General features: G+C 44.5%; 1 protein-coding gene across 1 annotated transcript in view; it reads left to right on the top strand.

The window, feature by feature from the left end:
- The first annotated feature begins 10,730 nt into the window (after positions 1-10,730).
- Positions 10,731-24,596, top strand: part of gcgra (glucagon receptor a) — a 146,226-nt gene continuing 132,360 nt past the window's right edge. Inside the window, exon 1 of the mRNA XM_036942005.1 lies at positions 10,731-11,670. The gene's annotated coding sequence lies outside the window, so the exon portion shown is untranslated. The remainder of the gene's footprint in view (positions 11,671-24,596) is intronic.

The raw sequence follows: 24,596 nt of genomic DNA on the forward strand, positions 1-24,596 counted from the left end.
GGTGATGGTGTCCTGTGACAGTGGGTGATGGTGTCCTGTGACAGTGGGTGATGGTGTCCTGTGACAGTGGGTGATGGTGTCCTGTGGGTGATGGTGTCCTGTGACAGTGGGTGATGGTGTCCTGTGACAGTGGGTGATGGTGTCCTGTGACAGTGGGTGATGGTGTCCTGTGACAGTGGGTGATGGTGTCCTGTGACAGTGGGTGATGGTGTCCTGTGACAGTGGGTGATGGTGTCCTGTGACAGTGGGTGATGGTGTCCTGTGACAGTGGGTGATGAGGTCCTGTGACCGTGGGTGATGGTGCTGGTAGGTTAAAGTTGCTTTCAAGGAATGGGGATGTGGTATACTGTATATAGTGTTGAAGTCGTAAGTTTACATACACCTCAGCCAAATACATTTAAACTCAGTTTTTCCACAATTCCTGACATTTCATCTTAAGAAAAAATCCCTGTCTCATGTCAGTTAGGATGACCACTTTATTTTAAGAATGTGAAATATCAGAATAATAGTAGAGAGAATGATTTATTTCAGCTTTTATTTCTTTCATCACATTCCCATTAGGTCAGAAGTTTACATACACTCAATTAGTATTTGGTAGCATTGCCTTTAAATTGTTTAACTTGGGTCGGTCATGCCCAGGGTGGGAATTCTAGTGTCTTTATTTCTATGTTTTCTATTTCTGTGTGTTTGGCCGGGTGTGGTTCTCAATCAGAGGCAGCTGTCTATCGTTGTCTCTGATTGAGAATCATACTTAGGCATCTTTTTCCCACCTGTGTTTGTGGGTAGTTGTTTTCTGTTTGCACCAGACAGAACTGTTTCGTTTTTGTTCAGTTTGAATAAATAATCATGAACACGTATCACGCTGCGCTTTGGTCCTCTTCTTCAGACGAGCGTGACAGGGTCAAAGGTTTCGGGAAGCCTTCCACAAGCTTCCCACAATAAATTGGGTGAATTTTGGCCCATTCCTCCTGACAGAGCTGGTGTAACTGAGTCAGGTTTGTAGGCCTCCTCACTCGCAGGTGCTTTTTCAGTTCTGCCCACAGATTTTCTATAGGATTGAGGTCAGGGCTTTGTGATGGCCACTCCAATACCTTGACCTTGTTGTCCTTAAGCCATTTTGCCACAACTTTGGAAGTATGCTTGGGGTCATTGTCCATTTGGGAGACCCATTTGCGACCAAGCTTTAACTTCCAGACTGAAGTCTTGAGATGTTGCTTCAATATATCCACATCCTTTTCCTGCCCCATGATGAAATCTGTTTTGTGAAGTGCACCAGTCCCTCCTGCAGAAAAGCTTCACGGTTGGGATGGTGTTCTTCGGCTTGCAAGCATCCCCCTTTTTCTCTCCAAACAGAACAATGGTCATTATGGCCAAACAGTTCTATTTTTGTTGTTTCATCAGACCAGAGGACATTTCTCCAAAAAGTACAAACTTTGTCCCCATGTGCAGTTGCAAACCGTAGTCTGGCTTTTTATGGCGGTTTTGGAGCAGTGACTTCTTCCTTGCTGAGCGGCCTTTCAGGTTATGTCGATATAGGACTTGTTTTACTGTGGATATAGATACTTTTGTACCTGTTTCCTCCAGCATCTTCACAAGGTCCTTTGCTGTTGTTCTGTACTTTTCACAGCAAAGTACGTTCATCTCTAGGAGACAGAACGTGTCTCCTTCCTGAATGTTATTATGGCTGCATGGTCCCATGGTGTCTATACTTGCGTACTATTGTTTGTACAGATGAATGTGGTACCTTCAGACGTTTGGAAATTGCTCCCAAGGATGAACCAGACTTGTGGAGGTCTACAATTGTTTTTCTGAGGTCTTGGCTGATTTCTTTTGATTTTCCCATGATGTCAAGCAAAGAGGCACTGAGTTTGAAAGTAGGCTTTGATATTCATCCACAGGTACACCTCCAATTGACTCAAATGATGTAAATTAGCCTATCAGAAGCTTCTAAAGCCATGACATCATTTTCTGGAATGTTCCAAGCTGTTTAAAGGCACTGTCAACTTAGTGTATGTAAACTTCTGACCCACTGGAATTGATACAGTGAATTATAAGTGAAATAATCTGTCTTTAAACGATTATTGGAAAAATGGCTTGTGTCATGGACAAAGTAGATGTCCTAACCGACTTGCCAAAACTATAGTTTGTTAACAAGAAATGTGTGGAGTGGTTGAAAAACGAGTTTTAAATTCAGTTGAGTTTAAATTCTCTTGAATGGACTTCTTCATTTTCTCCCTTCCCTGGTTACTCTTACAAGAACCTGAAGGGGGGCCAGAGCCCTGCTTATTTTATATTTGTATTCACGTTGACGATGTCTGCTCTGTACCAATAAAACATGGATCTGAAGTTCACAAGCATGACGCATTGAAACAACACAGTGCATAAAATGGACTAAATGTAATCATCATTTGTACGGGTCATGGTGGCCTTTTGCTCAACTTACCCCGAGGCAAACATGTAGACTATTGTAGTCTACACAGCTACAACGATGCACTTTCATACTAGGTTTAGGACGTCATATTGTAGCGTATCGAGACACCAACTGATGTATAAAACTATCTCCTTTGGCCTCCCGAGTGGCACAGTGGTCTAAGACACTGCGTCACAGTGCTAGCTGTGTCACTAGAGATCCTGGGTTCGAGTCCAGGCTCTGTTGCAGCCAGCCGCGACCTGGAGACCCACGCGGCGGCACACAATCGGCCCAGCGTCGTCTGGGTTAGGGGAGGGTTTGGCCGGAAGGTATGTTCTTTTCCCATCGCGCTCTAGCGACTCCTGTGGTGGGTCGGACGCAGTGCACACTGACACGGTCGCCTGACATGGTCGCCAGGTGCACGGTGTTTCCTCCGACACGTTGGTGAGGCTGGCTTCCGGGTTAAGTGGGCATTGTGTCAAGAAGCAGTGTGGCTTGGTTGGGTTGTGTTTCGGAGGACGCGTGGCTCTCGACCTTCGCCTCTCCTGAGTCCGCACGGGAGTTGCAGCTATGAGACAAGACTGTAACTACCAATTGGATACCACGGAATTGGGGAGAAAACAAGGTTATTTATTTTGTTAAATACCATCTACTTTGGTTTAGATACAAGTATAATGAAACCTACAATACATTCATTTGACTTTGTGAAAATCCATTTTTTTGGACCTAACTTGTTGACCAATTTTTTTCACGTGGTTTCGCCCTTCACAGACTCCATAAAATTATGGCCTCTTCCTAAATATTTGGTCACATGATTCATTTTGTGTATGGTTTCCTAGAAACTAGAGATGGCTCATGTTACCCCACTCTCCCCTGATGCAGAAACATTAACTCCCATTTCAAAATAGTTTAGAGGTTTGGGATAATTCAAAAACAGTCTGAAAAATAGAAAACAGGGAATATCAATGTTTAACCCCCTCAGGTCAGTGTCTGCGCCAACGGCAGTTTAAATCATAGACACACTATATATACAAAAGTATATGGACACCCTTTCAAATTAGTGGATTCGGCTATTTCAGCCACATCCATTGCTGACAGGTGTATTAAATCGAGTACACAGCGATGCAATCTCCATAGACAAACATTGGCAGGAGAATGGCCTGTACTGAAGAGCTCAGTGACAGTCATGGCTGCCTGCAACACTCATTCTTCACAGGTCCAATCAGAGCACTGCTGAGTGAATATCCAGATAATTTAGGTCGGCAGTGATTTATTTCAACACCTTAATCAGAGGGCTTTTTTTCATCAAGTGATTTAGATGTTATCTGTCTGCTCCAGACTGGTTAGAGACTTGTCTTGGCATCAGTGTTGTCTCAATGAACAAGGCAGTTAACCCACTGTTCCTAGACCAGTTAACCCACTGTTCCTAGACCAGTTAACCCACTGTTCCTAGACCAGTTAACCCACTGTTCCTAGACCAGTTAACCCATTGTTCCTAGACCGTCATTGTAAAATAAGAGTTGGTTCTTAACTGACTTGCCTAGTTAAATAAAGGTAAAATATATATTTTTTAAAATGTTAAATGCCAACTGGTTCTCATTTGTGTCAAAACATCAGAAGAGGTTGTGGGTAACGCCAAGGAGTGGGGCACCCGCCTGCAACACCAATGTTGTGAGATCAAGTCACGTTGTACAGTAAGTCACGTTGTACAGTAAGTCACTTTGATTAAATGTACACTACCGGTCAAAAACATACTAATTCAAGGGTTTTTCTAAATGTTTGACAGTTTTCTACATTGTAGAATAACAGTGAAGACATCAAAACTATGAAATAACACATATGGAATCATGTAGTAACCAAGAAAGTGATAAACACATAAAAAATATATTTTATAGTTCTTCAAAGTAGCCACCTTTTGCCTTGATGACAGCTTTGCACACTCTTGGCATTCTCTCAACCAGCTTCATGAGGTATTCACCTGGAATGCATTTCAATTTTAACAGGTGCGCCTTCTTATAAGTTCATTTGTGGAATTTATTTTCTTCTTAAATGTGTTTGAGCCAATCAGTTGTGTTGTGACCAGATAGAAAATAGTAAGAAAAAAGAAGCCCTGGAATGAGTCGGTGTTCTAAAACTTCTGACAGGTAGTTTATGGGCTCACTGTACTTACTGTAAGTTACTTTGCATAAAAGTGTCTGCTTAAATGGCATACAAATTCCATTTAAATTCTGGAAGTAAACTGAATGAATTGAAATGGAATTGACCCAAAACCCCAACCATGCAGCCCAACTGTCTTGACTCTCCTGTCCTAGTATTGAAAGAGACCAGTACAGTGTTGTCCTAGTATTGAACCAGACCAGTACAGTGTTGTCCTAATATTGAACCAGACCAGTACAGTGTTGTCCTAATATTGAACCAGACCAGTACAGTGTTGTCCTAATATTGAACCAGGCCAGTACAGTGTTGTCCTAATATTGAACCAGACCATTAGTGTTGTCCTAATATTGAACCAGACCAGTACAGAGTGTTTAGTGGTTTAGAGCCAAAGTGTTTATGCTCTGTACCTAATGGTACCCTATTCCCTACATAGTGCACTACTTTTGACCAAAACTAGTGCACTATGAAGTGAATAGGATGCCATTTGGAATACACATTGTTAGAAGTGTCCCGTACTCAGACACCATCACTAATCTGTGCTCTATTCTCGTTACCGAGGGACTTTCTGGCAGCCTGCGCCCTGCGGCCCTCTCTGTGGTTCCTAATTACATTTTTCTGTTATCACTAAAACTGTCCCCAAATGTGCTTCTTCAATGTGCGTTTAGTCGTGTTTCATATAATAATTATAATAACAGAGTCCTCATTGCTCATTCTTGTCTGTCAGTGGCATCAACACCAGACAGCGGCGTTGGCCAGAGTAAAAAGCAGATCTGGGACCAGGTTGTATATTGTGTTACAGCTGAGGAAATGTTTAACCTAGGTTAACGTGTGTCCAGTCCCCGACTCGTCATGGCTTTTATCAGCGTTATCGAACAGGGTCGTTGAACCTCACAAGGTTCAATGTTCACGTGACAACAGAGTTATAATGATGTTGCAAGAAGAAGCCTTTTTTTTTTTGAAGGTTTGCCTGACTACGCACTTCCTGTTTTCTCCCCAAACTGTTGTTTTTCTTTCAGTAGATTTACTGCCATAGCCCGAGGGAAAACAACCCACCCACAGAATAATCCAATGACCAAGCAGATGCAGCTTTAACACATCTGCAATAACTTGGCTATGACTAATTCTAGGGTACCTCCCCAATGACACTCTATTCCCTATATAGTGCACTACTTTTGACTAGAGCCCTATGGCAAATGGCACCCTATTCCCTATATAGTGCACTACTTTTGACTAGAACCCTATGGCCAATGGCACCCTATTCCCTATATAGTGCACTACTTTTGACTAGAGCCCTATGGCCAATGGCACCCTATTCCCTATATAGTGCACTACTTTTGACTAGAGCCCTATGGCCAATGGCACCCTATTCCCTATATAGTGCACTACTTTTGACTAGAGCCCTATGGCCAATGGCACCCTATTCCCTATATAGTGCACTACTTTTGACTAGAGCCCTATGGCCAATGGCACCCTATTCCTTATACAATGCACTACTTTTGACTAGAGCCCTTTGGCCAATGGCACCCTATTCCCTATATAGTGCACTACTTTTGACTAGAGCCCTATGGCCAATGGCACCCTATTCCCTATATAGTGCACTACTTTTGACTAGAGCCCTTTGGCCAATGGCACCCTATTCCCTATATAGTGCACTACTTTTGACTAGAGCCCTTTGGCCAATGGCACCCTATTCCCTATATAGTGCACTACTTTTGACTAGAGCCCTTTGGCCAATGGCACCCTATTCCCTATATAGTGCACTACTTTTGACTAGAGCCCTTTGGCCAATGGCACCCTATTCCCTATATAGTGCACTACTTTTGATTAGAGCCCTATGCCAAGTGACCCCTACTCCCTACATACTACACTACTGTTGACCTATGGGCCCTGGTCAAAAGTAATGCATTATTAAGTGACTAGCCTGGTAATGGCAGCCATTCTTTTCTCCTGACTTCAGACTCACGTACATCTTTCCTGCAGTCAAATGACCAAATCTCCCTCTGGTGGCCTCATGGGTAGAAGGTTATTCATATTTTTCATAGTTTCATAATTAATAATTATTATTATTATTTTTTTAATCTGCAGAAAATCTGGTGTTTCAATGTGAGAACATTGGAATACATTTCAACTCTGTATCTGACATGGTTCGGGTGTCTTCTTTTGTTCAAGCCCATAACCATGTGTGTGAAGTGTATACTTTTGTTTCAAAGTAGATTTGTTTAAGACTACCCAGAAACACTCTGTGTGGCGCTGATTTCGCCCACTGCAGTAAAAGGTTTAAAGTACCAGTCAGTAATACCAGATGGATTCTGTTCTCAGCTCCTCCCACAGTCTGGTAAAAGTTCCAGTCAGTAATACCAGATGGATTCTGTTCTCAGCTCCTCCCACAGTCTGGTTAAAGTACCAGTCAGTAATACCAGATGGATTCTGTTCTCAGCTCCTCCCACAGTCTGGTTAAAGTACCAGACAATAATACCAGATGGATTCTGTTCTCAGCTCCTCCCACAGTCTGGTTAAAGTTCCAGTCCGTAATACCAGATGGATTCTGTTCTCAGCTCCTCCCACAGTCTGGTTAAAGTTCCAGTCAGTAATACCAGATGGATTCTGTTCTCAGCTCCTCCCACAGTCTGGTTAAAGTACCAGTCAGTAATACCAGATGGATTCTGTTCTCAGCTCCTCCCACAGTCTGGTTAAAGTACCAGTCAGTAATACCAGATGCATTCTGTTCTCAGCTCCTCCCACAGTCTGGTTAAAGTACCAGTCAGTAATACCAGATGCATTCTGTTCTCAGCTCCTCCCACAGTCTGGTTAAAGTACCAGTCAGTAATACCAGATGGATTCTGTTCTCAGCTCCTCCCACAGTCTGGTTAAAGTACCAGTCAGTAATACCAGATGCATTCTGTTCTCAGCTCCTCCCACAGTCTGGTTAAAGTACCAGTCATTAATACCAGATGGATTCTGTTCTCAGCTCCTCCCACAGTCTGGTTAAAGTACCAGTCATTAATACCAGATGGATTCTGTTCTCAGCTCCTCCCACAGTCTGGTTAAAGCAGTCCCTTAACGCTGGGTCAGTTTAGCATTTCCCCCACTCCTAGTTAAGGTTAGGAGTGGGGGAAAGGAATCTAATCCTAGATCTGTACCTAGGGGGAACATCACCTTTGAGGGTTTCCCTTCACATATCAATTTGGATTCCAGGCTATCCCCCCCTCTCTGACCTCAGGATTATATTATTTGAAGTAATGAATTAAAACACTTAATTTTCAACCCAGTCAGAAGTCAGTCACACATAACATGAGGGGTCAGTGAGGCGTGGAACAGAAGAGTTTATTTCAGCTTGACATTTCAGAGCTGCTCCGAGGCAGAGGAGGACAAGAGGGGTTGAAGGAGGTGACAGAAGGACGGAGGGGTGAAGAGGAACTCAGGGGAGGAGGGGTTTGGGTCAAAACCCCTTCCTTTAGGGTTTGGGCAAAGGGGGGGGGGACATGCATGAAGAAGGGTGAGGGTGGCTGTTGAGGACGAGGAAGTTCAAGCTCATTTTCATGGCACTCTAAGGCAAAGGGGAAAATGAGGATGAAGGAGGGGTGGGTTAAATCCCCCCCCCCCCTGTTCCTCTAGGGTTTGTTGCACAGCGTGACACTGACTGGTCACAGACAATAATGTAATGGAAGCGTCAGAACACATCCCCACAAGGGAGTGAGATGAAATGAAGCAACGTATGTGAACATCATCAGACTAATGACACTGCGGGGAGAGACAGGCTGGTCTCATCCAGGGCAGAGGGGTCAGGGTTAAGTAGTCATAAAGCCTTCCAAGTGCTGATTCTAATATTATTTTAGCCTTTCAGATCATAATGAATACGATTACATGGACAGGGGGACCCGATCCTAGATCAGCACTCCTACTCTACGGCTCTGAATACTGGTCCTATTAGATTACATGGACAGGGGGAACCTGATCCTAGACCAGCTCTATGACTGAATACTGGTCCTATTAGATTACATGGACAGGGGGGACCTGATCCTAGATCAGCACTCCTACTCTACGGCTCTGAATACTGGTCCTATTAGATTACATGGACAGGGGGGACCTGATCCTAGACCAGCTCTATGACTGAATACTGGTCCTATTAGATTACATGGACAGGGGGGACCTGATCCTAGACCAGCTCTATGACTGAATACTGGTCCTATTAGATTACATGGACAGGGGGACCTGATCCCAGACCAGTTATATGACTGAATACTGGTCCTATCAGATTACATGGACAGGTGGGACCTGATCCCAGACCAGCACTCCTTGACATTTTGTGAATACAGGCCCAGGGCCATGGGGTTAGGCAGGGTCAAGGGACCGAGACAAGACTGAGACCAAAGCGGTGATGTTAACTGGTGTTTAGGGAAGTAGTGAAGAGCGGTGGCTGTAGCAACCATGTGACCACGGTAACGTTCAGGAATTTGGTAACCATGGAAAAGTCACGTGTGACGTTGTAGGATTCTGTTAAGGATTGTTTTACTCTACGCGGGTCAGTATGTGGCTCAGTCAGTTAGATCGTGGTGCCAACAATAGCCGAGGTTGTGGGTTCAATTCCTGTAGGGATCACACACTGACAATGGACATGCTCTCAGTGTACCGCAAGTCACTTTGGATGGAAGTGTCTTCTCCCAAATAATAATATTATTGTAGTGCCTCGGCCACACACACACACACGCCACTTTCTCTACCCTCTAACTACCCTCTTGCCTTCCGCCTCCTCTTACGTAATGTCGTTCGCATCCCAAATGGAACCTTATTCCCTATTTTGCGCACTAATTTTGACCAGGACCCATAAGGGGTCTGGTCAAAAGTAGGGCACTATAAGGTGAATAGGGTGCCATTTGGTACACAGGCGTCATGACTGCAAATCCAAACTCCATGAAGGCCAAATATGTCACCGATTTCAGACTGTGGCAGGTTTTGCACAACAAAGAGTTGATAATAAATGAAGGGACATATTAAACATGCCACACCAAAACAGTTATATTACTACACAAAGCAGTTCTATTACTCCACAAAGCAGTTCTATTACTCCACAAAGAAGTTCTATTACTCCACAAAGCAGTTCTATTACTCCACAAAGCAGTTCTATTACTCCACAAAGCAGCTCTATTACTCCACAAAGCAGTTCTATTACTCCACAAAGCAGTTCTATTACTCCACAAAGCAGTTCTATTACTCCACAAAGCAGTTATATTACTCCACAAAGCAGCTCTATTACTCCACAAAGCAGTTCTATTACTCCACAAAGCAGCTCTATTACTCCACAAAGCAGTTCTATTACTCCACAAAGCAGTTATATTACTCCACAAAGCAGCTCTATTACTCCACAAAGCAGTTCTATTACTCCACAAAGCAGCTCTATTACTCCACAAAGCAGTTCTATTACTCCACAAAGCAGTTATATTACTACACAAAGCAGTTCTATTACTCCACAAAGCAGCTCTATTACTCCACAAAGCAGTTCTATTACTCCACAAAGCAGTTATATTACTACACAAAGCAGTTCTATTACTCCACAAAGCAGCTCTATTACTCCACAAAGCAGTTCTATTACTCCACAAAGCAGTTATATTACTCCACAAAGCAGTTCTATTACTCCACAAAGCAGTTCTATTACTCCACAAAGCAGTTCTATTACTCCACAAAGCAGTTCTATTACTCCACAAAGCAGTTCTATTACTCCACAAAGCAGCTCTATTACTCCACAAAGAAGCAGCAGCTCCATTACCGCCCCCCTTTAATGATGTAGCTGAGGAGACAGACCACCAGATATACCCTGGTATTATGTAGCTGAGCCATGAGGAGACAGTCCACCAGATATACCCTGGTATTATGTGGCTGAGCCATGAGGAGACAGTCCACCAGATATACCCTGGCAGTATGTGGCTGAGGAGACAGACCACCAGATATACCCTGGCAGTATGTGGCTGAGGAGACAGACAACCAGATGTACCCTGGTATTATGTGGCTGAGGAGACAGACCACCAGATATACCCTGGCAGTATGTGGCTGAGCCATGAGGAGACAGACCACCAGATATACCCTGGCATTATGTGGCTGAGCCATGAGGAGACAGACCACCAGATATACCCTGGCATTATGTGGCTGAGGAGACAGACCACCAGATATACCCTGGCATTATGTGGCTGAGCCATGAGGAGACAGACCACCAGATATACCCTGGCATTATGTGGCTGAGCCATGATGAGAAACTAAAATGTTTTTTGTCCATTGCGTATTTCCGTTTGCTGAGCTTTTTGATAAAGCCTGGAATAAAATAAAAAGGTTGACCTATAATTAAATTAAACATTTAGTTCCAGACACAAAGCAAAGTGCACTTACACTGAACAAAAATATAAAGTCAACATGTAAAGTGTTGGTCCCATTTTTCAAGAGCTGAAATAAAATATCCCGGAAATGTTAGGCCTGTCAATCCCTAAATGTCCATTAATTATGATCCATATAATAATTTACATTTCCTGTTGCTGCAGGATTATTTTCCTGCTGTAGCAAACTGGCTCAAATTAAGATCCTACACCTGTAGTAGCATAACATATTTTGTAACGTGTTTTGTTTGGCGACTCCAAGTAAAATCGTACAATCATTAAAACGGAATATGATGGACATACCTGTGCGCGTCGTTTTTCTCTTCATCATCTTTGGTGGCTAATAAGATAAGAGAGCGATGATACTCCCGCCAGCAGCTACAGAGTCTTGGCCCCTTCTGTTTGACGTCACACCGGTGCAAAACTGACACCGCGCGCACTGACTGTGTGGCTCTCCTCTCATTGCACCCAAACGCGCGCCGGTCGATGTCTCCTGCGCTCCTCCGAATCGAGTTCTGAGACTAGAAGTACATGAAACATCAGCGTCAAACTCTGTAGTCCTTACTGTCGGTTCTAGAAGACTGTACCGTTATTCTGCGTTCTCTCTCTATCTCTTTGAAAGTTGGATTATGAGCGCAGCTCGTTCGGCAGGATATAGTCCGTTTTCCAGCGGTTCCTCAGAAGATGACCAGCGGTGAAACTGAGATAGGGAACAGCGAAAGGAGGTCGATGCTGCCAAAGGTAGGCTAGCCCACTAAACTACCCTACTATCCTAATTTGTAATGCTGCAGTTTACAGTACGTTGGATCGGTGGTGGGTTATGGGCTTTGTCTGTTTTATTTTGAGTAGCTACGCGCATTGCAAAAACGTATAGATTATGTTGTAATAACATTTAGCTTCACTGAAAGTTATTTATTCTCAGATCTAAAGGTCACCGCGTTTCACTGACGACACATCTGTTTTACGCAATGCCTGGTTTATTGTGTTATATTTGTTTAATGCCGAGAGAGAGAGACAGCAAGACACACAGAGAGAGGGAGACAGCAAGACACACAGAGAGAGGGAGACAGCAAGACACATAGAGAGAGAGGGAGAGACAGCAAGACACATAGAGAGAGAGGGAGAGACAGCAAGACACACACAGAGAGAGAGGGAGAGACAGCAAGACACATAGAGAGAGAGAGAGGGAGACAGCAAGACACACACAGAGAGAGAGGGAGAGACAGCAAGACACACACAGAGAGGGAGACAGCAAGACACACACAGAGAGAGAGGGAGAGACAGCAAGACACATAGAGAGAGACAGCAAGACACACACAGAGAGAGAGGGGGGGGGAGGGAGAAATAGATAGGGAGATAGAGATAGGAAGAAAGAGACAGGGAGAAAGAGACAGGGAGAAAGAGAGAAGGAGAAATAGATAGGGAGATAGGGAGATAATTAGTGCACGGGTTCTTAGCGCTTGCTTTGATATGATTGGCATTTTTGCTGCTGACTTCTGCATCCCTCCGCTGGCAGTGGGCACTGCCCCCTTGACCGACCGCGCTGTTCTGGGGCCATGGGATTATGATGTCACCTGGGGGTGTCCGCATGAGAAATAGAGTGCAAATACATTCTCAGCCTGAAGTGGTAGCCTGTACTCTGGCTAAATATTACTGCTGTAATAATTAGCGTTGTTGGGTTTGAATGTATAGGAGGAGAGGCTACTTCTTGAAACAAATCTGTCTATAATAGTTTTTAAAGTTACATTTTGGTTCAACTGAGGAGGATTCTTGTGTAGGCTTTGCTCTGACATATCATTTATAAGGGTCCTTTCTAACTATATGTAGGCAAGCATTTTTCACTAAATAGGAGGAATGGAACGCATGTTTTTATGATTAAAAAGTGCTAATTATATATTTAAAACGTAAAATATTTCATAAGAAGTTGAATAAAAAAATATCTGCAGTATTTATTTCAGAATTAGAAACAACAAACGATATTACCAGCTGTTTGGTAATGGTTACGTTGTGTAGAGATGAATGTGATATTTAAAAATGTACAGCAAGTTTGCCTTTGATGTGCAATGTGTAAATACAGCATTCACACAATGGTATAAAAATAGTATTTTGATATATATATATATATATATATATATATGGAGGTAAGGATATATATATATATATATATTCTTTATGAGTAGGGCTGGGTGGTGAATTTACCTAATGCGTAACCATATTTTCCAGTTTCGCAGCACTTGTTCGTGCTACGGTGGACAATGTCTCTGTTTTGTAATTGTCACATACAGAATAGTGTTTACTTTTCTGTTTCCACACTCTATGACAGCAGTATCTGCTCCAGATAATATGAAATATGTGTTGGCGCTCATCGGCGCAATTAGCCACGCTGTTGCGCGACTCTAGCCCCAGGCATGCGCTGGACGCGAGTGAAAGCGCGAGAGTGCACGTCAAACCCAAATGGATCAGAATTTCAGAACCTTCTAGAAATCTCTCTCAATTCAAACCGCAATGTTAAGGCTACATAGTATATATTATTTCCATGACTCTATATATGCCTATCCATGGTTGGGGAGTAACGGATTACTAGTAATCGTTACATGTAAGGGATTACAAAAAACTTGTAACTGTAATCCACAAAAAGTACAAAAATGTTGTAATCAGATTACAGATTATTTTGAAAAACTGGATTACTTCAAGAATGACTTTTAAATTCAGAAAGGATGTGTGCGAAAATAATCTTTGACACTTCTCTGTTTTCTCAATAACCTTCAAATCAGCATTGCAAAAAAAATGAAGTTTGTTCCACATGACAAATCTGTCGTTCTGCCCCTGAACAGGCAGTTAACCCACTGTTCCTAGGCCGTCATTGAAAATAAGAATTTGTTCTTAATTAACTGACTTGCCTGGTTAAATAAAGGTAAATACAAATAAATGAGCGAATCTGACCACAAGACAGAGACCACTATGACGACGCACCAAATGTGCTTGATGGATTTGCGAGAAAAGAGCAGGAATGGGCTTTTGTAAACTACAGTCCAAGCTATGTCTTCCAATGGTGCGACTGCTGTCGGCATCCAAATATTATCCAACCTGAATAAACGCTTGGAGGTCAGGAGGACAGCAGTGGTGTTGTCTACGGCAACACGGATATCACTTACGAGATCTTCATAGCGCATTGATGTGAATCACACTGCTGCTCTCTCATTTAGCTATACGCCATAAGGATTGTGGTTGTTGTGGATGGCTGTTCACAAATGTGTATTGTAACCCAATAATGGTTGAATTGAAGATGCTTAAGCTGCCTGTCAATCATTGTTTTTTAAACCAGTGGACAGCCAGTGAAAAATGCGCTCTTGCAACAGCTGCATAGTGCGGATCCCAGCCTATGGAACAACAGCTGCATAGTGCGGATCCCAGCCTATGGAACAACAGCTGCATAGTGTGGATCCCAGCCTATGGAACAACAGCTGCACAGTGTGGATCCCAGCCTATGGAACAACAGCTGCATAGTGTGGATCCCAGCCTATGGAACAACAGCTGTATAGTGCGGATCCCAGCCTATGGAACAACAGTTGCATAGTGCGGATCCCAGCCTATAGAACAACAGCTGCATAGTGCGGATCCCAGCCTATGGAACAACAGCTGTATAGTGCGGATCCCAGCCTATGGAACAACAGCTGCATAGTGTGGATCCCAGCCTATGGAACAACAGCTGCATAGTGCGGATCCCAGCCTATGGAACAACAGCTGTATAGTGCGGATCCCAGCCTATGGAACAACAGCTGCATAGTGCGGATCCCAGCCTATGGAACAACAGCTGTATAGTGCGGATCCCAGCCTATGGAACAACAGTTGCATAGTGCGGATCCCAGCCTATGGAACAACAGCTGCATAGTGCGGATCCCAGCCTATGGAACAACAGCTGCATAGTGCGGATCCCAGCCTATGGAACAACAGCTGCATAGTGCGGATCCCAGCCTATGGAACAACAGTTGCATAGTGCGGATCCCAGCCTATGGAACAACAGCTGCATAGTGCGGATCCCAGCCTATGGAACAACAGCTGTATAGTGCGGATCCCAGCCTATGGAACAACAGCTGCACAGTGTGGATCCCAGCCTATGGAACAACAGCTGTATAGTGCGGATCCCAGCCTATGGAATAACAGCTGTATAGTGCGGATCCCAGCCTATGGAACAACAGCTGTATAGTGCGGATCCCAGCCTATGGAACAACAGCTGCACAGTGTGGATCCCAGCCTATGGAACAACAGCTGCATAGTGCGGATCCCAGCCTATGGAATAACAGCTGTATAGTGCGGATCCCAGCCTATGGAATAACAGCTGCATAGTGCGGATCCCAGCCTATGGAACAACAGCTGCATAGTGCGGATCCCAGCCTATAGAACAACAGCTGCATAGTGCGGATCCCAGCCTATGGAACAACAGCTGCATAGTGCGGATCCCAGCCTATGGAACAACAGCTGCATAGTGCGGATCCCAGCCTATGGAACAACAGCTGCACAGTGCGGATCCCAGCCTATGGAACAACAGCTGCATAGTGCGGATCCCAGCCTATGGAACAACAGTTGCATAGTGCGGATCCCAGCCTATAGAACAACAGCTGCATAGTGCGGATCCCAGCCTATGGAACAACAGCTGCATAGTGCGGATCCCAGCCTATGGAACAACAGCTGCATAGTGCGGATCCCAGCCTATGGAACAACAGTTGCATAGTGCGGATCCCAGCCTATGGAACAACAGTTGCATAGTGCGGATCCCAGCCTATGGAACAACAGCTGCATAGTGCGGATCCCAGCCTATGGAACAACAGCTGCATAGTGCGGATCCCAGCCTATGGAACAACAGCTGCATAGTGCGGATCCCAGCCTATGGAACAACAGCTGCATAGTGCGGATCCCAGCCTATGGAACAACAGCTGCATAGTGCGGATCCCAGCCTATGGAACAACAGCTGCATAGTGCGGATCCCAGCCTATGGAACAACAGCTGCATAGTGCAGATCCCAGCCTATGGAACAACAGCTGCATAGTGCGGATCCCAGCCTATGGAACAACAGCTGCATAGTGCGGATCCCAGCCTATGGAATAAAAGTAGGGCTTTTATTGCTCAATCTAATTCATGCTGATAAAATAATAAATCCAAAGGCCTAATGGACACATGGTCAAATTCGCACACTGTTGATAGACTAAAAGGGTCAATCTGTCGTTGCTACATCCATTTCTGTTCATGGACTTCCTCGGTATTCTAAATGCCTACTGCTTGCAAAATTGTCCTGCCTTTCAAGAATGCCTGACTTGCTTCACCTTGCTTTTAAGTTTCAGTAGATGCTCTTATTTAGCGCGGTTTACAGGAGGAACTCGGGTTAAGTGGCTCTTATTTAGCGCGGTTTACAGGAGGAACTCGGGTTAAGTGGCTCTTATTTAGCGCGGTTTACAGGATGAACTCGGGTTAAGTGGCTCTTATTTAGCGCGGTTTACAGGATGAACCAGGGTTAAGTGGCTTGCTGAAGAGAACATCGACAGATTTCTCACCTAGCCGGCTCAGGGATTTGAACCAGCAACTTTTCGGGTTACTGGCCCAACGCTCTTAACCACTAGGCTTCCAGCCGCCCTTTTCTGGTTAGCGTGCAAGTTTCCCCATTCAATTATTTTGGGTCTACAGGAGTGCAGGTTTCACCACAGCACAGACCGGGAAGATATGTTGGCACATGAGAAGTATTAGAATATGGCAGATATTGGTGAATTATTATTATTGCATTCTATCCATGCTGGCTTTGGGCTACCTGAGACAGGAAGCAGATAGGTGGGAGGGAGGGCGTACAGTCTGTCTTTTGTAGGCTACCTGAGACAGGAAACAGATAGGTGTCTTCCGGAGGGCTACCTGAGACAGGAAGCAGATAGGTAGGGCGTACAGTCTGTCTTTCATGGAATAACTGAGACAGGAAACAGATAGGTAGGGCGTACTGTCTGTTTTTCACAGAATACCTGAGACAGGAAACAGATAGGGAGGGCGTACAGTCTGTCTTTCGTAGGCTACCTGAGACAGATATCTCTCAGATATATATATATATATATATATATATAAAATAATAACAATGTTATTAGTTATACTATTTTGATATTGATTACTGCCGTGTAGAGCTCTCAAGTGAAGCATTTCTGCAACAGCCGTTGGTGGAAGAAGGTGAGGACCAAGGTGCAGCGTGGTACGTGTTCATCTTGTTTATTTAACTGAACACTGAATAACCAAAACAACAACAAAACAACAACCGAAAACAGCTCCGTCAGGTGCAACCCACACTAAACAGAAAGCAACTACCCACACCACACAGGTGGGAAAAGGCTACCTTAGTATGGTTCTCAATCAGAGACAATGACAGACAGCTGCCTCTGATTGAGAACCACACCCGGCCAAACAACACAGAAATCCAAAACATAGAAAATGAACATAGAATGCCCACCCTAGTCACACCTTGGCCTAACCAAAATAGAGAATAAAAGCCTTTCTATGGCCTAGGGTGTGACAATTTCACTGTACTTGTGCATGTGACAATAAAACTTGAACTGAAAACTTGAACTGATCTGAAGAAAAAAAACACTACTTATTAAACAAAATATCTTTCTCCGAGCTCATGGTATGAGTATAAAATAAACACATTTCATTTTGGAGTCACTTTTATTGTAAAAAGGAATAGAATACGTTTCTAAACATATTATTGGATTCTACCGTGATTAGGGATAGTCCTGAATGAATCACGAAGCACGATGAATGTCACAGACGCACAAAACTCACACCCGCCAGGACATGTGAACCTCTCACCATGACAACAACAGGAGAGGTTAGCATGTCTTTGGGGTATGATATTTTAATGCGTCTGTAACTTTCTCACTCATCATTATTCACGGTTCCATTAGTGTAATCTGTAATCACTGCCGGACACCGTACTGTGTTCCCAATCGGACACTTCCCCCAGTGCACTATTTTTAAATGGGGCCCACAGGGGGTTCTGGTCAAAAGTAGTGCACTAAATAGGGAACTGGATGCCATTTGGGACATGTCCCTTGTGCACCCTACTGTCTTCTTCTCTCCACACTGACAGGCAGTGTCCTATAAACCTGGTTAGAGTCATAGTGTAGTTGTAACAGACAGTTATATTAAGTGTGTAATTATGTAGTTGTTTCAGAGTCATTATCCTATAAACCTTGTTAGAGTCATAGTGTAGTTGTAACAGACAGTTATATTAAGTGTGTAATTATGTAGTTGTTTAAGAGTCATTATCCTATAAACCTTGTTAGAGTCATAGTGTAGTTGTAACAGACAGTTATATTAAGTGTGTAATTATGTAGTTGTTTCAGAGTTATTGTCCTATAAACCTGGTTAGAGTCATAGTGTAGTCGTAACAGACAGTTATATTAAGTGTGTAATTATGTAGTTGTTTAAGTATCAAACATGAAGCAACCAATCAGAGAATTTATCAAACATGAAGCAACCAATCAGATCATTTATCAAACATGAAGCAACCAATCAGATAATTTATCAAACATGAAGCAACCAATCAGATAATTTATCAAACATGAAGCAACCAATCAGATAATTTATCAAACATGAAGCAACCAATCAGATAATTTATCAAACATGAAGCAACCAATCAGATAATTTATCAAACATGAAGAAACCAATCAGATCATTTATCAAACATGAAGCAACCAACCAGATCATTTATCAAACATGAAGCAACCAATCAGATAATTTATCAAACATGAAGCAACCAATCAGATAATTTATCAAACATGAAGCAACCAATCAGATCATTTATCAAACATGAAGCAACCAATCAGATCATTTATCAAACATGAAGCAACCAATCAGATAATTTATCAAACATGAAGCAACCAACCACATAATTTATCAAACATGAAGCAACCAATCAGATAATTTATCAAACATGAAGCAACCAATCAGATAATTTATCAAACATGAAGCAACCAACCACATAATTTATCAAACATGAAGCAACCAATCAGATCATTTATCAAACATGAAGCAACCAACCAGAAAATGTATCAAACATGAAGCAACCAATCAGATAATTTATCAAACCTGAAGCAACCAACCACATAATTTATCAAACATGAAGCAACCAATCAGATGATTTATCAAACATGAAGCAACCAATCAGATAATTTATCAAACATGAAGCAACCAATCAGATCATTTATCAAACATGAATCAACTATGAGTCTCTATGGAACTCCCAATCACGGTCGGTTGTGATACAGCCTGGAGTCAAACCAGGGTCTGTAGTGACACCTTAAGCACTGAGATGCAGTGCCTTAGACCGCTGTGCCGCTGGTGTGTGTGTGTGTGTGTGTGTGTGTGTGTGTGTGTGTGTGTGTGTGTGTGTGTGTGTGTGTGTGTGTGTGTGTGTGTTGTATCTGTGAGACTATCCAGAAGCTCTGAATATGAACATGCATCAGATGACAGGGTTCTGCATTAACAACATTCTTCCTCACATGTGGTCTCTCTCTCTCTCTCTCTCTCTCTCTCTCTCTGTGTCAGTCTCTGTTTCTCTCTCTCTCTCTGTCTGTCTGTCTCTGTTTTTCTGTCTGTGTCTGTCTCTCTCTCTGTGTCTGTCTGTCTGTCTGTCTGTCTGTCTGTCTGTCTGTGCTCTAAAGTACTTCTGTTTTCCTTGGAAGTCTGGGCTCGAAGTAAATAACTTCTTGTTGAATGATGTAATATGAAAGCATATTCATACAAAGTAGCATTCTAGGAGCAACCCAGACTCCTCATGAACAGCTGTGATGTACAGGTCAACCCAGACTCCTCATGATCAGCTGTGATGTACAGGTCAACCCAGACTCCTCATGAACAGCTGTGATGTACAGGTCAACCCAGACTCCTCATGAACAGCTGTGATGTACAGGTCAACCCAGACTCCTCATGAACAGCTGTGATGTACAGGTCAACCCAGACTCCTCATGAACAGCTGTGATGTACAGGTCAACCCAGACTCCTCATGATCAGCTGTGATGTACAGGTCAACCCAGACTCCTCATGAACAGCTGTGATGTACAGGTCAACCCAGACTCCTCATGAACAGCTGTGATGTACAGGTCAACCCAGACTCCTCATGAACAGCTGTGATGTACAGGTCAACCCAGACTCCTCATGAACAGCTGTGATGTACAGGTCAACCCAGACTCCTCATGAACAGCTGTGATGTACAGGTCAACCCAGACTCCTCATGAACAGCTGTGATGTACAGATCAACCCAGACTCCTCATGAACAGCTGTGATGTACAGGTCAACCCAGACTCCTCATGATCAGCTGTGATGTACAGGTCAACCCAGACTCCTCATGAACAGCTGTGATGTACAGGTCAACCCAGACTCCTCATGAACAGCTGTGATGTACAGGTCAACCCAGACTACTCATGATCAGCTGTGATGTACAGGTCAACCCAGACTCCTCATGAACAGCTGTGATGTACAGGTCCACCCAGACTCCTCATGAACAGCTGTGATGTACAGGTCAACCCAGACTCCTCATGAACAGCTGTGATGTACAGGTCAACCCAGACTCCTCATGAACAGCTGTGATGTACAGGTCAACCCAGACTCCTCATGAACAGCTGTGATGTACAGGTCAACCCAGACTCCTCATGAACAGCTGTGATGTACAGGTCAACCCAGACTACTCATGATCAGCTGTGATGTACAGGTCATCACCTTCACATTGGGCAAAAACTGGTTGAATCAAATCCATTTTTTCACGGCATTTAAAAAAAAATCCAATGTGACGACGTAAGAAATATTTTAAACAAATTTTAACTGAATTTTACGTGGCATTCAAGTCACTCAACCAAATGTAAATCAAAACTAGACGTTGAGATGACATCTGTGCCCAGTGGGATGTGACAGGAAGTAGGGGCAAATTAAACAGATTTAAGGCATCTGTGTTTGTGACAAACTCTCAGGTTGGTCTCTCTATAAACATGAGAGCTGTCATGTCTCTGCTGTGTTCCGATGCTGTGCCGTTATAGGCCTTCGTTCTCCACTGAAGGGTTTTGTTAATATGGATGTATGTGTGTACATCTCTTTACCAGGCCGAGGCTTTTATCTAGTGCAACTAACTGTCTCTGTCAGGGACGGTACAGAGTTCACAAAACAAGGCAACGTACACAAGGACAAAGGTTCATCGTCAACAACACTGCAATACACAGCCAGTCAGATGGGTAGTTACCAGGTTGGTGATGGTTACTACAGGACACAGCCAGTCAGATGGGTAGTTACCAGGTTGGTGATGGTTACTACGGGACACAGCCAGTCAGATGGGTAGTTACCAGGTTGGTGATGGTTACTACAGGACACAGCCAGTCAGATGGGTAGTTACCAGGTTGGTGATGGTTACTACAGGACACAGCCAGTCAGATGGGTAGTTACCAGGTTGGTGATGGTTACTACAGGACACAGCCAGTCAGATGGGTAGTTACCAGGTTGGTGATGGTTACTACAGGACACAGCCAGTCAGATGGGTAGTTACCAGGTTGGTGATGGTTACTACAGGACACAGCCAGTCAGATGGGTAGTTACCAGGTTGGTGATGGTTACTACAGGACACAGCCAGTCAGATGGGTAGTTACCAGGTTGGTGATGGTTACTACAGGACACAGCCAGTCAGATGGGTAGTTACCAGGTTGGTGATGGTTACTACAGGACACAGCCAGTCAGATGGGTAGTTACCAGGTTGGTGATGGTTACTACAGGACACAGCCAGTCAGATGGGTAGTTACCAGGTTGGTGATGGTTACTACAGGACACAGCCAGTCAGATGGGTAGTTACCAGGTTGGTGATGGTTACTACAGGACACAGCCAGTCAGATGGGTAGTTACCAGGTTGGTGATGGTTACTACGGGACACAGCCAGTCAGATGGGTAGTTACCAGGTTGGTGATGGTTACTACAGGACACAGCCAGTCAGATGGGTAGTTACCAGGTTGGTGATGGTTACTACAGGACACAGCCAGTCAGATGGGTAGTTACCAGGTTGGTGATGGTTACTACAGGACATAGCCAGTCAGATGGGTAGTTACCAGGTTGGTGATGGTTACTACAGGACACAGCCAGTCAGATGGGTAGTTACCAGGTTGGTGATGGTTACTACAGGACACAGCCAGTCAGATGGGTAGTTACCAGGTTGGTGATGGTTACTACAGGACACAGCCAGTCAGATGGGTAGTTACCAGGTTGGTGATGGTTACTACAGGACACAGCCAGTCAGATGGGTAGTTACCAGGTGGGTGATGGTTACTTCAGGACACTGCCAGTCAGATGGGTAGTTACCAGGTTGGTGATGGTTACTACAGGACACAGCCAGTCAGATGGGTAGTTACCAGGTTGGTGATGGTTACTACAGGACACAGCCAGTCAGATGGGTAGTTACCAGGTTGGTGATGGTTACTACGGGACACAGCCAGTCAGATGGGTAGTTACCAGGTTGGTGATGGTTACTACAGGACACAGCCAGTCAGATGGGTAGTTACCAGGTTGGTGATGGTTACTACAGGACACAGCCAGTCAGATGGGTAGTTACCAGGTTGGTGATGGTTACTACAGGACACAGCCAGTCAGATGGGTAGTTACCAGGTTGGTGATGGTTACTACAGGACACAGCCAGTCAGATGGGTAGTTACCAGGTTGGTGATGGTTACTACAGGACACAGCCAGTCAGATGGGTAGTTACCAGGTTGGTGATGGTTACTACAGGACACAGCCAGTCAGATGGGTAGTTACCAGGTTGGTGATGGTTACTACAGGACACAGCCAGTCAGATGGGTAGTTACCAGGTTGGTGATGGTTACTACGGGACACAGCCAGTCAGATGGGTAGTTACCAGGTTGGTGATGGTTACTACAGGACACAGCCAGTCAGATGGGTAGTTACCAGGTTGGTGATGGTTACTACAGGACACAGCCAGTCAGATGGGTAGTTACCAGGTTGGTGATGGTTACTACAGGACACAGCCAGTCAGATGGGTAGTTACCAGGTTGGTGATGGTTACTTCAGGACACTGCCAGTCAGATGGGTAGTTACCAGGTTGGTGATGGTTACTACAGGACACAGCCAGTCAGATGGGTAGTTACCAGGTTGGTGATGGTTACTACAGGACACAGCCAGTCAGATGGGTAGTTACCAGGTTGGTGATGGTTACTACGGGACACAGCCAGTCAGATGGGTAGTTACCAGGTTGGTGATGGTTACTACAGGACACTGCCAGTCAGATGGGTAGTTACCAGGTTGGTGATGGTTACTACGGGACACAGCCAGTCAGATGGGTAGTTACCAGGTTGGTGATGGTTACTACAGGACACAGCCAGTCAGATGGGTAGTTACCAGGTTGGTGATGGTTACTACAGGACACAGCCAGTCAGATGGGTAGTTACCAGGTTGGTGATGGTTACTACAGGACACAGCCAGTCAGATGGGTAGTTACCAGGTTGGTGATGGTAACTACAGGACACAGCCAGTCAGATGGGTAGTTACCAGGTTGGTGATGGTTACTACAGGACACAGCCAGTCAGATGGGTAGTTACCAGGTTGGTGATGGTTACTACAGGACACAGCCAGTCAGATGGGTAGTTACCAGGTTGGTGATGGTTACTACAGGACACAGCCAGTCAGATGGGTAGTTACCAGGTTGGTGATGGTTACTACGGGACACAGCCAGTCAGATGGGTAGTTACCAGGTTGGTGATGGTTACTACAGGACACAGCCAGTCAGATGGGTAGTTACCAGGTTGGTGATGGTTACTACAGGACACAGCCAGTCAGATGGGTAGTTACCAGGTTGGTGATGGTTACTACAGGACACAGCCAGTCAGATGGGTAGTTACCAGGTTGGTGATGGTTACTACAGGACACAGCCAGTCAGATGGGTAGTTACCAGGTTGGTGATGGTTACTACAGGAAACAGCCAGTCAGATGGGTAGTTACCAGGTTGGTGATGGTTACTTCAGGACACTGCCAGTCAGATGGGTAGTTACCAGGTTGGTGATGGTTACTACAGGACACAGCCAGTCAGATGGGTAGTTACCAGGTTGGTGATGGTTACTACAGGACACAGCCAGTCAGATGGGTAGTTACCAGGTTGGTGATGGTTACTACAGGACACAGCCAGTCAGATGGGTAGTTACCAGGTTGGTGATGGTTACTACGGGACACAGCCAGTCAGATGGGTAGTTACCAGGTTGGTGATGGTTACTACAGGACACAGCCAGTCAGATGGGTAGTTACCAGGTTGGTGATGGTTACTACAGGACACAGCCAGTCAGATGGGTAGTTACCAGGTTGGTGATGGGTACTACAGGACACAGCCAGTCAGATGGGTAGTTACCAGGTTGGTGATGGTTACTTCAGGACACTGCCAGTCAGATGGGTAGTTACCAGGTTGGTGATGGTTACTACAGGAAACAGCCAGTCAGATGGGTAGTTACCAGGTTGGTGATGGTTACTTCAGGACACTGCCAGTCAGATGGGTAGTTACCAGGTTGGTGATGGTTACTACAGGACACAGCCAGTCAGATGGGTAGTTACCAGGTTGGTGATGGTTACTACAGGACACAGCCAGTCAGATGGGTAGTTACCAGGTT

This window comes from Oncorhynchus mykiss, chromosome 13, assembly GCF_013265735.2.
Source record: "Oncorhynchus mykiss isolate Arlee chromosome 13, USDA_OmykA_1.1, whole genome shotgun sequence".
Lineage (NCBI taxonomy): Eukaryota > Metazoa > Chordata > Actinopteri > Salmoniformes > Salmonidae > Oncorhynchus > Oncorhynchus mykiss.